Raw genomic sequence first — 16182 nt, forward strand, 5'->3', positions numbered from 1 at the left:
AGACTCGAGGGCTGGCATGTAGCTCAGCAGTCCATCACTTGCCCATGGGAAAGGCAGGCCCTGGATTTGATCCCCAGCATCACCCAATAAAAGGACCTCTGAGTGTTAAGGAGACCCAAACTAGGACAGCAAACGATAGAGAGGCCTCAGTGCCAATAAGAGACATAGCTCTGTAGTATAGCTTAAGTTCTGGTATTGTATTCTGGTATTTTCTTGCTAAGGATTGCTTTAGCTATTCTGGGTCTCTTATTTTTCCAAATAAATTTCAAGATTGCTGTTTCTATTTCAACAAAGAATGTCATTGGGATTTTAATAGGAATTGCATTAAATCTGTTTAACGATTTTGGTAGTATGACCATTTTGACAATATTCTGCCTATCCAGGAGCATGGATAGGTAAACCATCTTCCGAGGTTTTCCTCAGTTTCTTTCCTTAGTGTTCCATAGTTTTCATGATTGATTTCTAGTTTTTTTTTTTTTTTTTTTTTTGAGGCTATTGTCAATGGAGTAGTTTTCCTAATTTCTCTTTCGGTGGATTCATCGCTGATGTATAGGAATGCATTTGATTTATGGGCGTTGATTTTATATCCTGCTACTTTGCTGTTCATTTATTAGTTCTAGAAGTTTTCTGGTGGGATTTTTTGGGTCTTCTAAATATAGAATCATGTCATCAGCAATCAGTGATAGTTTGGGTTCTTCTTTATCTATTTGTAACCCCTTAATTTCTTTCTTTTGTCTAATTGCTCTGGCTAGAGTTTCAAGGATGATGTTGAATAGAAGTGGTGAAACAGGACATCCTTGTCTTGTTCCAGTTTTTAGCAGGAATGCTTTCAATTTTTTCTCCATTTAGAATGATGCTGGCCTTGGGTTTAGCATATATAGCTTTTACCATGTTGAGGTATGTTCCTACTATCTTTAGTTTTTCTAGTGTTTCGAACATGAAGGTGTGCTGAATTTTGTCAAGTGCTTTTTCTGCATCTATTGAGATGATCATATGATTCTTGCTTTTAGGTCTATTAATATGATAAATTATGTTTATTGATTCCCATATGTTGAACCAAACCTGCATCCCTGGGATGAATCCCACTCGATCATGGTGCACCATCTTTTTAATATGTTTTTTTTGTGTGTGATTTGCCAGAATTTTATTAAGAATTTTTGCATCTATGTTCATCAGGGATATTGGTCTAAATTTTTCTTTCCTTGATATGTCTTTGTCTGGTTTTGGTATCAGGGTGATATTAGCCTCGTAGAATGAGTTTGGAAGGGTTCCCTCCTTTTCTATTTCATGGAATACTTTGAGAACTATTGGTGTTAATTCTTTTTTGAGTCTTGTAGAACTCGGCTGAGAATCCATCTGCTCCTGGGCTTTTCTTGGTTGGTAGGCTTTTGATGGCATTTTCTATTTCATTACTTGAAATTGATCTGTTTAAATCATGTTTGACCTCTTCATTCAGTTTGGGTAGGTCATATGTCTCTAGAAATTTGTACAGACTATAGTAACTAAAACAACAATGGTATTGGCACCAAAATAGACTTGTAGACCAATGGTACAGAAGAGAGGACACAGAGACTAACTCACATAAATACAGTTATCTAAATCTAATACTAGACAAAGTTGCCAAAAACATTCACTGGAGAAAAGATAGCCTATTCAACAAATCCATATGTAGCAAAATTAAATTAAACCACTATCTCTCACCCTGCACAAAAAATCAACTAGGCACTATAATAGAGTCACTGAAGCTAATGGAAGAAAAAATAGGCCCAAATCTTCACCACGTCAGACTAGGATCTGATTTCCTGAACAGGAAAGACTCCTAAAGCTCAAGAAATAAAATCAAGAATCAATAAATAGGATGAATTCAAATTAAAAGCTTCTTCTCAGCAAAGTAAACAATTAATAATGTGAAGAGAGAGCCTACAGATTGGGAGAAAATCTTTACCACACGCACCTCCGATAAAGCATTAATCTCTAGGATATATAAAGAACTCAAAAAAATTTAACACCAAAAAAAACAAAACAAAAACAAAAACAACCAATCAATAAATGGGCTAAGGAACTGAACAGATACTTCACAGAAGAAGAAATACAATTATCAACATATATATGAAAAGGTGTTCAACATCTCTAGTAATTAGAGAAATGCAAATCAAAACTACTCTTAAGATTTCATCTCACTCCTGTCAGAATGGCACTCATCAAGAATATAGGCAACAATAAATGTTGGTGAGGATATGGTGAAAAATGTACACTCAAACATTGCTGGTGGGAATGCAAATTAGTGCAACCACTATGGAAAGCAGTATGGAGATTCCTCAGAAAACTGGGAATGGAACCACCATTTGACCCAGCTATCCCACTCCTTGGTTTATACCCAAAGGTCTTAAAATCACCATATTATAGTGACACAGCCACATCAATGTTTACAGCAGCTCAATTAACAATAGTTGGACAATGGAACCAACCTAGATGTCCCTCAATAGATGAATGGATAAAGAAAATGTGGTATATATACTCAATGGAACATTACTCAGCTTTAAATAAGAGTGAAATTATTTGCCAGTAAATGGTTGGAATTGGAGAATATCATGCTAAATGAAATAAGCCAATCCCACAAAACCAAAGGCTGAATGTTTTCTCTAATACATGGATGCTAATTCACAATAGGGCAGGGGGTACTAGGGAAAACAGTGTTACCTTAGATTAGGTAGAAGGAAGTGATGGGAGAGGAAGGAAGGGGATGTGGGGATAGGAAAGATAGTAGAATGAAACAGACATTATTACTGTATGCATATGTGTGACTACATGACCAATATGATTCTGCAACATGAACACTCTGAAAAAATGAGAAATTTTATCCCATCTATGTATGATATATGAAAGTGCATAAATGCATTCTACTATCAGGTATAACTAATTAAAACAAATTTTAAAAAAGTTCTAGTTAAAGAAAAAAAAAAGAGAGAGAGAGAGAGACATAACCTATTTACTAATAAACAGAACAGTGGAAACCTTCACCAGACCCAGTGCAAAGGAGCTTCACTCCAGGGCTGGCCTTAAGGCCCAGGAGATGCACCTACTTCTGAACCATGTCTTGGAGCAATCTGGACATGATATGTGGTAATCTGGGTGCTACAGATGGCATGTGCAGTACTGGAATCTAGAGCCCTGTTGGTGCTGGTCCTGCAATGTCCTGGGTGAGGGAGAAGGGTCCCTACCAGGGTTAACAGATGTTCTAGAGAAGAAAACGTACCATAGACCAGTGCCCTCCTGCTTCCCTGTATCACCACAGGCTCAGAAGGAGCTGGACCCTACTACTCCAAAGTCAGGGCTAAAGTTCTCAAAATCTTGAGAAGGGCAGAAGAGCTTAAATCCCACTGAACCTTGAAAGAGGGCATGAATGTTCTGCTGCAACACAGCAACCGAACTTAGAGCTTAAGAAAGTATCAACCCAACTCGGAAGTTTGATTTCTAACTGTATTAGCCTGACACTCACGGAAACTTCTAATTTAAAGTTTTATCCAAAAAAAAAAATTGGATACCACAATGAACGGCTTAGAGAACAATAACCAGTTTAGCACCTGTCTGGTTATAAAACAGGATGACATTTGATGCTGTCAAATTGAAGATGCATTCCAAGAGGTGCAACTCATGGGTCAGGTCTCCCGGTTTCATTTCAATATTTCACTTCATTTTTAAACGCTGAGGTGTATATGAATTTTTCTTATTAAAACTCCTAAAATCTAGCATCCATAGGCCCATCTAAAAGCACCTGGTATCTGTTATTTAATAAATAGCCACCATATCACATGAAAGGTGAATTAAATGAGCTGCAATTTTTGCCCCAAATCTACATGCCTTTGGCTACCCGGAAGCATACTGATTTAAAAAAGGAGCTCTACTTACAAAGACATCTCTTACTGCTAACCTCTGATCTCAGGCTGGAGTGCTCTGCAATCCACCCAGAAATGGCAGAGAATTCACCTGCCAAAGGTAAACTCACTTGCTGGGGACAAAGTCCCTTTGAGAAGGGAATAATGACTCAGAGCAAAAGATCCACTAAAAACGTTCTACAGCCTCCTCCCTGCCTTACTAAGGGACATCCTGTGTGGGAGATGAGTGCTCTGTTCTCTAGGGGAGTGGTGTGAGCTACAGCAGCCCTTCAATTCTAGAAGCCTAGCACGTGGTACTCCACCTTGACGTTTTTTATTTAGGTAGGCATGATAACCTCAGGGCCATTTGTTCCCCATTTTTTCTTGATTCTGACAAACCTGCAAACTCTAAGCTATAAAAGCACTAACTGGTTTTAATTGTCCTAGTTAAGAAACCAGGCAATCAGGTCATGGTGACAAACATGAAAAAAAGGACAAAAAATCCCCCAGGAATTTAGGGATCCAAGAGACAACTTAGTAGATAATGAGCATTTGTATGTACGGGGTGCATCTGTGTTGTATGAGTGTAGTCATATGCATGGAGTGTGTGTGTGCCTGTGCTTGTATGTCACATACAGGTATCTGTATCGTTCTGTATGTTGTGTGTATGTGGGTGTGTAAAACACATTCACGTCTGTGTTATATATGTGTAGCTCTGGACCTGCTATCATCATTTAGTTTATTTTAAAAATATGTTTATTCCTTTTTTGTACTTTCTACAATAAAGTAAATAATGATAGCAGGTCAATAAAAAAAAAAAAAGCAGGACAATAAGATGACTTAGGGACTCTTGTGTCACAGCATAGAAGAATGACCCTGGAGCAGAGAGGTAAGCCACACAAAGGAACATTTCAAAGGCAGTTGAATTCCAGAGTCCTGGCAATTGATATTCATGCTAGGCTGGCTGTTCATTCTCATGCAAAACATGCTAATGACATGTTACCAAGGAGAGAGCTGCAGTCAGTTCTGAGAGGGGAGAAGGCTGGCAGCCTCCAGGCAGCAGAGATTCCAGGGACCTGCCACTGGAACTTGGGATCTCACTGCATGGGCCTCACTGTTGAAAAGGCAGGTGCTGGATGCTCTAGAACAGAACCACAAAGCCAAACAAAACTAATCTGAAGAGACCGAGCATACGGGAAAGATTGCTTTCCGTGCCTAGTAGTTCCGACACACTGTCATAGGGCAGAGACTACCGTTAGAGAGAAAAGCTCAAACGCTCTTGAAATCCCATCAACATCACTATTATTCACACGGATGGTTTTTGCTCCTGCTATGGAGACGGCCAGCCCCATGTCTAGTTGTGAGGTTTCCATATAGCAGAGGTAACTGTTTTTATCTCCAGACTCCATCTGCTCACCACATGCTCTCTGAAAATAAGCCAGGGTAAAGAAGGCAGATGCACTCTCAGGATCTTAACTCATGACCTACTACTAAATAAAAGGATGGTACATGTCCTTTCCTACCCCTGCCCCTCTCTCCTGAACAATCCTACCAACCACAGAAACCAGGCGCTCATAAAATCCAGGGTGCCTTTGCCAAGTCTCTAAGATAAATTAAATTTGGGGATCACCACAAAAGGACAGAGGTATGCGTATTTCTGGGCTTTTACCCTGTTACCTGTAAAAAGCAGGGTCTGCTCTTCCCCAAACATAGCACAACCCACCAAGGCCTCCAACCTGGGAAGGGCATCCCCAAGGCGGGCCAAGGCAGCCTGTTGAGGCATACTAACACTGGTTGTGGGTGTCAATAAAAGTGATATTGTAAAATATAAACTCGATCAGAAATCACAGGGAACTTATCAACCCTTTAGACTGGTGGGATGTGTCAGGGACTGCCAGGCAGGTCATCTGGTGCTAAAGAGCCACAATGCCACTGGCCCTTTGGATGGGTGTGTCAGGCAGCTGAAAAGGTAGGACACCCACACCACTCCATGAACATGTCTCCCAGATGAGCCCCTGGTGTTTCCACTGTCCTTCCCACATCCCGACTTGTTCTTACAGACACACAACTCCTTGGTGAAGTATGGGTAGAAGGCTCTTCTATCAACACAGTGCCCCATAAATCCCAAATGAGTGGGAAAAGGAGATAGTGGGGGAAGGCACCAGAGCCCAAGAGAGGCAGCCCACTAAGCTATCAATCAATGAGTAGACAAACATTTAAATGCCATGAGCACCCAAGAATAATGGGCATCGGCCACTCTTTTCTTAGAAATGCCAATTTATCATAGGACTTCCCAGAGCACAAACAGTCGTGAGGCAGGGGCTGTCTGAGCTCGGTATGCCCAGTTTCCAGGCATGAAACAATACAGGCTGAGTATCTGTTATCTGAAATGCTTGGTACCATAAGTGTTTGGGATTTGGGAATACTTGCATATACATAATGAGACATCTTAGGGCTGGTATGCAAGTCTAAACACAAAATTCACTTATGTTTTCTATAAAATTTATATACACAGCCTATGTCAGTCAGCTTTTCATAACTGTGACCAAAATACCTGACAAAAACAACTGAGGAGAAAAGATTTATTCTGGCTCATACTTTCAGTCCATGGTTAACTGGCTCCAAGACAGAAGGGTGTGGCAGGAGGGAAGCTACTCAGCTCATGGCAGCAGGAAGTAGAGAGGGACAAGATAAACCCTTCCAGTATACCCTTGCCCCAGTGACCTACTTCCTCCAACTAGGTCCTGCCTCCCAGTAGTCCATTCATCTATCCATGGGTTAATCCAATGATGGATTTGATGTATTAACCCACTCATGAGGTCAGAGCCCTCATGATCCAACAGTTTCACCTTTAAACACTGGTATATTCCCTAACATATGAGCTTCTGGGAGACATTCCAGACCCAAACCATTACAGAGCCCAAAGGTAATTTTATATAACCATTTTTAATGTGCCTGAATTTGGCTCTGACCGTCACAGTGTGGCGTGAGGTCGAGTGCAGGCTTTTTCCACTTGTGGCGTCTTGTCAGTACTAAAACAGTTCAGATTTTGGACGACTTCAGACTTGGGGGTTAGAGATGATCAACCTGTATTTACTGAATGAACAGATGGGCTAATAATGACAAAGGAGAGAGCTGTTTCCGAAAGTTCTGCTCAAACTTGTAGAATGAGCTTCTGAGAGAACATAAGCCCTGAATCACCATTAACTCACTTGGTTCTTCACTACAACATCTATGCCACAGCCTCCCTCTCTATGTCGGCCCCAAGCAGGTTCTCTTTTCCAAGATCCCAAAGCCACACGGGAAAAGCAATTACTTGAGAAAAATCAGATGAATTTTATTTCTTCAATGTCTTCACAGATGGATAAAAGGATTTGCAGCTTCCCTGGGGTATTATTTTTGCTTGCAGGGACTGGGATGCCAAACGGTAATGAAGTTGAATTAGACAGACTGATAAGTAATTTGTGGTTTAGCAGAGGCAATGGGGGCAGGGACAACAGATGAAGAGAGAAATTCCAATCACAGATGATCCAAAAGCAAATTAACAGGTACTGACTTCTTGAGGGATTACCAATCAGTAATAAAGATTTCCTAGACTTGGAGGATTTTTTTCCCCCCGTGGTGCTAGTGATTAAACCCAGGAATACACTACCAGAGCCACATCGCAGCCCTTTTATTTTGAGACAGGGTCTTGCTAAGTTGCCTAGGTCCTGAACTTGTTATCTTCCTGCCCCAGTCTCTCAAGTAACTGGGATTACAAGAATATGCCATAAAGTCCAACTTAGATTTTTTTGTGGTGATGGTGGGGTTTTGGTTTTTCTATTTTTCCCCGCTATTTGGAGCAGGGGTTGGTTTGGGAATGAACCCAGGGGCACTCTATCACTGAGCTGCATCCCCAGCTTTTTTGGGGGGGGGAGGGGGAGGGGGGCTGCTGGNAGGCAGTTAGTGGAATTCTACTTGGGTTCACATGAGGATCAACCACGGCTTCCAGAAGCAACTAAAAAGTGACCAGGAAAGTTATAAAATCATAGCTTTAAAACACCAATGCTCAGTGGTATAACACTTGCCTCACACGTGTGATGCACTGTGTTTGATCCTTAGCACCACATAAAATAAACACATAAAAAGATATTGTGTCCATTTACAACTAAAACAAAACAAAACACTAATTGGAGCCGGGTGCAATGGCAAATGCCTATAATCCCAGCAGCTTGGAAGGCTAAGACAGGAGGATCACAAGTTCAAAGCCAGCCTCAGCAACTTAGCGAGGCCCTAAGCAACTTGGTGAAAACCTGTATCAAAATAAAAAATATAAAAAAGGTTGCAGATGTGGTTCAGTGGTTAAGTGCACCTGGGTTCAATCCCCAGAACACCACCCCCCCCCAAAAAAAAGAAAAAGAAAACCACTCATTGTAACCCCCATATCACATAAATAAAGTCTCTTTTGACCTCTCTCGGCTATCATTGTCTATATCACTGTCTATAATACTGTCTTGCCTTCTAGACCAGAGGATTAGAAATTTAGAGCCCAGGGCCAAATTCCCACTGCTACTCGATATTATAGATAAGGTTTATTGGAACGTACTGTTCTGGAAGAACTTAGTCCAAGTGTATGAAAATCGGCCCAAAGTTCTGTGAGATAAAGAGAGGCAGAAAGATCTAGGACTACACAGAATGCAATTCACTGGGAGGCTTACCAACAGAATGGTAGTTATGGGCAACAGCAAAACCAGCTGGATCCTTGCAATTAGGGTCAGAAAGAGGGATATATTTATGGGTTAGGGCAAAAGCAACCTCATCTTTTTTTTATTTTTTATTTTTTTTAGTATTCGGCGGACACAACATCTTTGTTTGTATGTGGTGCTGAGGATCGAACCCGGGCCGCACGCATGCCAGACGAGCGCGCTACCGCTTGAGCCACATCTCCAGCCCCTCATCTTGACTGGAATGTACCTTATCTTATTGCTAATATCTTAGGCTACTATGAAAGAGTCAGATACATCCCAGAGCCAGGGTCCAGGCAGACATAAAGCCCCACATGCTATTCTAATGCTTTGGGTATTTATGGTATGCGGGGGGGAACTACCCAGGGAAACTGACAGTGCAATCGCAGCAGGGATGATTCAAAATGGCTGTAGTCAGGACAAGCTGAATCCCTATGTTATGGTTTGGGTCTAGAATGTACCCCATAAGTTCATGTGTTGAAGGCTTGGTCCACAATGAAGCAATATCCAGAGGTGAAAATTTAGAGAGGTGACTGGATCATAAGGCTCTGGCCTCATCAGAGGATTAAACTATTGACAAGCGAACTATAGGGAAGTGGTAGTAACTGTAGGAAGGTGGGGCATGGTTGGAGGAAGTAGGTCACCGGGGAGGGAGTGTCCTTGGAGACTATATCTTGTCCCTGGCTCCTGCCTTGCATGCCAGCTTGCTCTCTTTCTCTACCTCCTGGCTGCCATAAGCTGAGTAACTTTCCTCCCCAATACTCTTCTGACATGATGTTGTGCCTCATTTCAGGCCCAGAAAAATGGAGCTTCTGACCAGGGATAGTAACTTCTGAAAATGTGAGGTAAAATAAATCTTTCTTCCTGTAAGTTGTTGATGTCAGATATTTTGGTCATAGCAATAAACAGCTGATTAACACATCCTACAGCCCTCTTGTAATTTAACATGACATTTACCTCATTACTGCAGAAATCCAACAGATAGACTCAGTTAGGTTTACTTGCCTATTAAGGGCAATTACAAATAATTACATTTTCCCATAAAATGATATCTATAACAAAACAAAAATATTAACCGGAATTAAGAATCTCCTTTGTCTTTAAAAATGTGTTTATATCTATAGTAACATAGCCACTGCCTGTTTTGTTTTCATGTATTTACACACCCTATATGAGCAAATATTTTGAGCTAGCTTACCCAGGGAAAATAAACACACAACATGAGCATCAAAATGAACATAAAAAATATTCAGTGAAAACCATTCTACTGTAAACAAAAACCAGAAAGGCATGTGGGAAAATGGCCAAAAAAGAAGAACATAGACTATATGCAGGGACCATAGTTGTGCCTCAGTTGAGACCGCGGGTCTCCTGCCAGAGCAAAAAGGGACATGTGAAGACAAAGCTGGTCACTTCTAAACTCTTCAGCAGAGCAATTCACTGTCAACTCCCCTTACATGGTGCAAGCATAAAAGAGAAAGTGCGGCTCTCTTCTGTCACAAATGAGCACTCCAACCCATGTACAAGGACCCTCAAAGTTTCCCAAACTAAAGTAACTTGCCCAATAATCTGTGCTAGAATTCAGACACTCATCTTCTGATTTCGGCTTTTCCTTCTACAACATATTTATCTGAAACCCTGGTTTCTTTTCTTCCTGAGCACCCCTTTCTTCTTTGCAAAGCACTGGATATTATTTCAGAGGAAGGTCTATGCCTGCTAGAGAATACACACTGGCACAGGCATGGGTGGCTTCACTGTCTGCCGTGAGACCAGCAACAGTAATGCATAATCACTAGAAGCTGTGGCCACCAAAAGACAGAGCTAGCTGCACAAAGCCACCAGGTGCAAGGGCCATGATAGGAAAATTCAGCGCACTTCTTTACTAAAAAACAAAACTAGTGTTAGCCAATCATAAATATTTGAAAAGCACACAACATGCGCACTTGCTCAGATGTATTTGTAACCTAAATGACAATGATCAAGAAAGGCCCACCTTCAATAGGAAAATGAACATGAGTGTGAATAGTCACACACGTGCACACACACACACACACACACACATTCAAATAAAAATTACTAATACATTAAAAGTTTGACTTTCCTAGTCAATGAAGAATTGTTTGTTAAAAATGAAATAATGTTTTTGCCTAATAAGCTACAGGATTTTTAGATGTCTAATATTAACAAAGTTGTAGGAGAAACAGGACTTCCTAGGTTGTTATTGATGATGCCTATACCATAAGCACACTTTATAGACAGCAACCACCTCCTAAATGCATGCCAATTCCACGTCTAGATTTTTATCCTAAGGAAACTGGCATGGAAGAGCACAAATATTTCACTAAAAGATGTTCACAGCAGTGTTATTTATAATTGTGACAAGCTAGAAGTAGCCCTAAATGTGTACAATATCAACACTGGGTGGTCATATCTTAAAAATGCCATGCATCAAGATAGGCATGGTGGCGCATGCCTGCAATCCCAGTCATTTGGGAGACTGAGGCAGAAAGATAACAAGTTCAAGGCCAGCCTCAGCAGCTTAGACACGGTCTTCCCCNGATCCCATTTACTCCATGTAAATTTTTTCGCTGCCATCAGCCCGCACCTTGTGGATGTCTCCACAGAGCATTTCTCATGAACAAACATGCACACCTCCTTTCACCGCTTTTTCCCCCTTCATTAGGATGTGGCTGACTCACCATTTTCTTTCAATGTCCACACTCAATGCCTCAGGAGTGAGAATGCTTGGTTCTTACTGCTATTAAAAAAGAAATGGTAAGGCAGACAGGTCTTCATATGATGCTGGCACCTTCGAGCCAGCCCCCTTGGGTCACCCATCTGCAGAACTCACACGGAGCAAAGGTCCCACATACCAAGGGCTTCTGGTCCCATCAGTGGGGACAACGGTGCTGTGGCTTCCAGTTCCAATATGTGTTTAGCCAACTGTGAAAACCAAAGCTGCAAAAAAACTACATGTATCCACAGGCTTACATGCAGCACAGCAAACATGCCTGCTCACACACGTGCCCGTTTGCAGAACTCCAGCTAGAATCTGCACCCTGATTTGCATTATTTCTCATCTTCAGAAGGAACAATAAACAATAAGAATGTTTACAGATCTTGCCAGATCTTACGCACGCCATTGTGAGCTGACAAACAACCTGCCCTTCAAGACAGCAGAACAAAAGAGCCACTGGGAACTACAAGCCCCTAACAAATAGCATGAGCATTTTTAAACCAGCCCCCTCTGGAGTGAGATGCCCCACGCTGTAGTCCCTCACCTGCTCCTTGTGCTTGCTGCCGTGGATCGGAGCTCACACAGTCTGTGAAGACAGCAACCTGCTTCGGGGACCCGCAGACCGCCTCTGCCACCGCAGCCCTGGCATCTCACTGCTGACAGCACCGAAGAGCCTCAAAGCCATGCTGGCAACAGCTGCGGCGTCAGCCCGCTGCTTTATGATGGACAAGTTCACGCAGGCTCTGGCAACTCGCACCTCCACCACTGAGCAACTTCTGGCCTCCGGGAATGTTCCCCACACTTCAAGGCTTAAGCCCCAAAAGGTTTTTCCTTTTAAACCCCAAAAGACTTGAAGGGTCTCTCTTTTTATATTTAAAACAGGAGAAATACAGAAAAGCCTACTGCAAATTAACCAAACTATGTTATGTGCATGTCCAAGTATGTCACAAACCCTATTATTACGTATAATTATAATGCACCAATAATTTTTTTAAAAAGAAAAGTCTATAGTACTAATATCATGCAGGTAGTTTTAAATATTTTAGTAGTCTTGATAATCATACAACACGTATAATACGTGGTTCACCTCCAGAACTATAATGAAGTTAAAGACCACACTCAGTAGACCACTTCACATCTATGGATATTCTTGAGTTGATTACACACTCATTAGGAATGTAATCCATCAACCAATCAACCAAGTGTTCCGGAAGTTTGACTGTGGGCTAGGCACTCAGGGAAGAAGACAAAGCAGTCATGCTGACCCCGACTCACCCAATTCATCACTTCACAATGATCTGTATTTAAAGTCCCTGTGCCCCACCTCCACTCCTAGCATGGCCCAAGACCTCAGTGCCACAGGCCCCCATGCGGGAAGCAGCTGCCCCACTGCTGCTCCTAAGAGCCCTTTCCCACTCAGAGAGTCTCTACCTTCCAAGTCCTGAGCTCAGCCATCAGGATGGACTTTCTCCTTCCAATCTGTTTCCATCTACCAATTCCCTCATTCACAGCAATTAATCAGACTCCTATTCAGTTCATCAAACAGCAGTCTCTAATGATTTATTGCTATTTTTGTAAAAGTAACTTTTTTTTTTTTTTTAATCAACACCTACTGGATCTTGAGCACTGCACTGATCCATTTATGATACATCCATTCAGCATTTAAGCAGTCTGCAAGAAAGGCTGCCATGGACTTCCCTATCTTCCAGGAGAAGCTTGGGCAGCCTGAGTACAATGAGAATTTAAACTTAATTTGGAGTTTCAGCCTCAAAGCTTATATTCTTTCCAATATTTTTCATCTCTACCTATTATTTTACCAACTACATGTTCCTGCCACCAAGAGAGGGTGCCATCTAAGGTTCCCCAGGCTGTCTTCATATCCCAAACAAATGTTCAATGTATATTGTGAGTCAACACACATAATAGGAATCCAGAAAGTACCTGGCAGCTGATTATTTTGTTATATTAACGTCTCAAAAGGTGTGTCCCTAATACAGATGCTTTTCAACTTTGAATAGGATTATGTCCCAATAAACTCACTGTAAGTGGAAAATATCTTACGTTGAAAGTGCCACCAAGTAGTACGCCTCATCTCTCAAGCATCCTAGCTTAGCAACATACACATTGTAGACTTGGCTGCTTCCCCTCGAGGGGCTGATGGAACTGTGGCTGGCTGCCCGCCCCCTCAAGAGAGGACCGCAGGGCACATCACAGCCTGGGAAAAGATTGAAATTTACAACTGGAAGCTGACTGAGCTTTACTTTTGCACCACTATCTGTACTTAGAAATGGGGTAAGTCAAAATGCTTTATGAGAATTATGATTTTAAACAAACAACTCATTTTCAAATGGTTGAAGATTCATACAGAAAAACTGACAATAGGAGAGTTTCTATAGCTCATATCTAATTTCCCCTATTACTAAATCTGACATTAGTATGGTGTGTTTGCTATTATCTGGATGTTGAATGTCTACAAAGACTCATATGTTGAAGATTTGGTCCCCAGGATGAGACTATACTGGGAACCTTTAAAAGTGGGGCCTAGTGGGAGGAAATTAGGTCATTGAGGGCATGCCCTTAAAGGGAATATGGAAGCCTGGCTTGCTTTCTCTCTCTCTCTCTCTCTCTCTCTCTCTCTCTCTCTCTCTCTTGCCTACTGGCCATTGAGGCAGGTAGTTTTGCTCCACCACACATTACCACATCATTCTGTGCTGCCTTACCACAGGCCTGAAAGCAATGGAATCATTTGATCATGATGTAGAACCCCCCAAAACTATAATCCAAAATAAACCTTTTGTCATTATAAGTTAATTATTTCAGGTATTTTGGTATAATGATGGAAAGCTGACTAACAGTTTATCACAATTAATGAACCAATATGAGTGTGTTAATATTAACTAAAGGCCACATTATTCAAATTTTCTTTCTACTTAATGTTCTTTTTCCTGTCCTGGGATCCCATCCAGGCACCACACTGCATTTAGTTATCATGTCTCCTTTTACTGTAACACTGCTATGAACTGAAAGTCCATATCCCACCCCGCCTCCTCCCCCTACAATGCAAGGTAAAACACTAACTTCCAAGCAATGAAGCTAGGAGGTAGGGCCTTTGTAAGGTTATGAGAATGAAGTCCTGACAAATAGGATTAGTACCTTTTATAAAAGAGCCTGGAGAGCTTCCTTGCCATTTCCACCACTTGAGGAAACAGGGGAAAGAGGAAACAGGGGAAAGACGTCCATCTGTGAACCAGAAAGTGAGCCCTCACTAGACACCAAATCTGCTAGTCCCTTGATCTTGGACTTCTCAGTTGCCAAAATTAAGAAATTAATGTTTGGTTTATAAGCCACCAATCTACTTTTTATAGCAGCCTGAATAGAATAAGACAGATGACAATTTAGAGGATGACTATTCAGGCATCTGTAACCTGTTCCCCAACTGGGAACTGTTTGGTTTTTTTTTTTTTTCTTTTTATGATTAGACTTGGGTTAAGTCCTATTGTCATATATGATATTAAGGGTACATGCTGTCAGCAGGTCTTATCTCTGCTGACATCAACCTTGATTACCCCGTGGAGTTCGTAAACATCAGGCTTCTCCACTGTAACTTATTCTTTCCACCCCGCTCTTCATAATGTATTTGGAAGGAGGGTGCTCTTTCTGAAGGCATGGGGNTGGTAGAGCACCTCTAGGTTCAATCCCTGGTACCCCCTCAAAAAAAGAATATAATACATCATAAATTTCCAACTTTCTAAAGGCAGTTTACATACCATATGTGTAGCAGGACTGTATGTGTAAAAATGTGTAACTGCACCGGAAAAGGGCTTCAAAAGAGACATCCTTCTATGTTCCACAGTGGAGTTTCTGGGTGATAGGATCAAGGGTGATTTTCAATGTCCTCATTTTGCTTTCCAGAACGAGTGTGTGTGTGTGTGTGTGTGTGTGTGTGTTATTCATTCTTTCTTTCTTTTTTTCCTTTTTTGGTACCAGTGATTGAATCCAGGGGTGCTTAACCACTGAGCCACATCCCCAGCCCTTTTTGTATTTTTATTTAGAAACAAGGTCTTGCTAAGTTGCTTAGGCCCTCACTAAGTTGCTTAGGCTGGCTTTGAATTCACAATCTTCCTGCCTCAGCCTCCTGAGCCGCTGGGATTACAGGTATGCACCACCATGCCCAGTCGTCCATATATATTCTTAATAAAAAGGTTTTAATTAGTAAAACAGATTTTTTTAAAAGCATAGGAAGCTATATGATTAGATGAGAGCAAACCCTGGCTCTTAAAAACATTCATTGAGCTTACAAAACAAGGGGCAAATTTGAATTCTGGGCAGTCTACTGGTAAAAGATATTAAAATCTACTTAGAGTCTATATACCATCTGCATCAATTCAGAGAAAATCACTTGCTTCATGTGTCTTCCTTCTATCCCAATCACATGTGACCCCAAATTCTGAAAAACCTCATATCTCAGATTACTATTCAGCTAAACCATATTTAGAAATAGATTATTTACTCAATAGCATTCAATTATTTCCTGCATGTGATTTATATATTTAATTACTATAGAAAAATGTCTCTCTGCAGTACTTATATGCATGTATACATACATGTATATATTTATACACACACATATGCAGGAATGTGAATAAATGTTAAACATCTTCCTAGAATATCTCGCTATTCCCCCTTTTAATGGCCTCCAAATACATTTAAAGGCCCACTGGCTAGATTTTCTAACAAAACAGTTAAATATCAAATTTCTTGCAAGTCATGCCCAGGAAAACCTCACCTGTGAGCCGATCTTATGAGTCTTTGCCAAAGAACACCCAAGGAAGTTTAACTGCCTTCA

General features: G+C 41.2%; 1 protein-coding gene across 3 annotated transcripts in view; it reads right to left on the reverse strand.

Moving 5' to 3' along the window:
* Shroom2 (shroom family member 2) overlaps positions 1-16182 on the reverse strand; it is a 130246-nt gene that overhangs the window by 15978 nt on the left and 98086 nt on the right. Inside the window, exon 1 of one of the 3 annotated variants that reach the window (XM_048797388.1) lies at positions 11299-11333. The exons of the other annotated variants lie outside the window; for them this stretch is intronic. The gene's annotated coding sequence lies outside the window, so the exon portion shown is untranslated. Of the gene's footprint in view, positions 1-11298; positions 11334-16182 lie in introns of those variants that run through there. 3 annotated transcript variants of the gene reach the window in all.

Source organism: Marmota marmota, unplaced genomic scaffold (assembly GCF_001458135.2).
Source record: "Marmota marmota marmota unplaced genomic scaffold, marMar, whole genome shotgun sequence".
NCBI classification, from domain to species: Eukaryota; Metazoa; Chordata; class Mammalia; order Rodentia; family Sciuridae; genus Marmota; species Marmota marmota.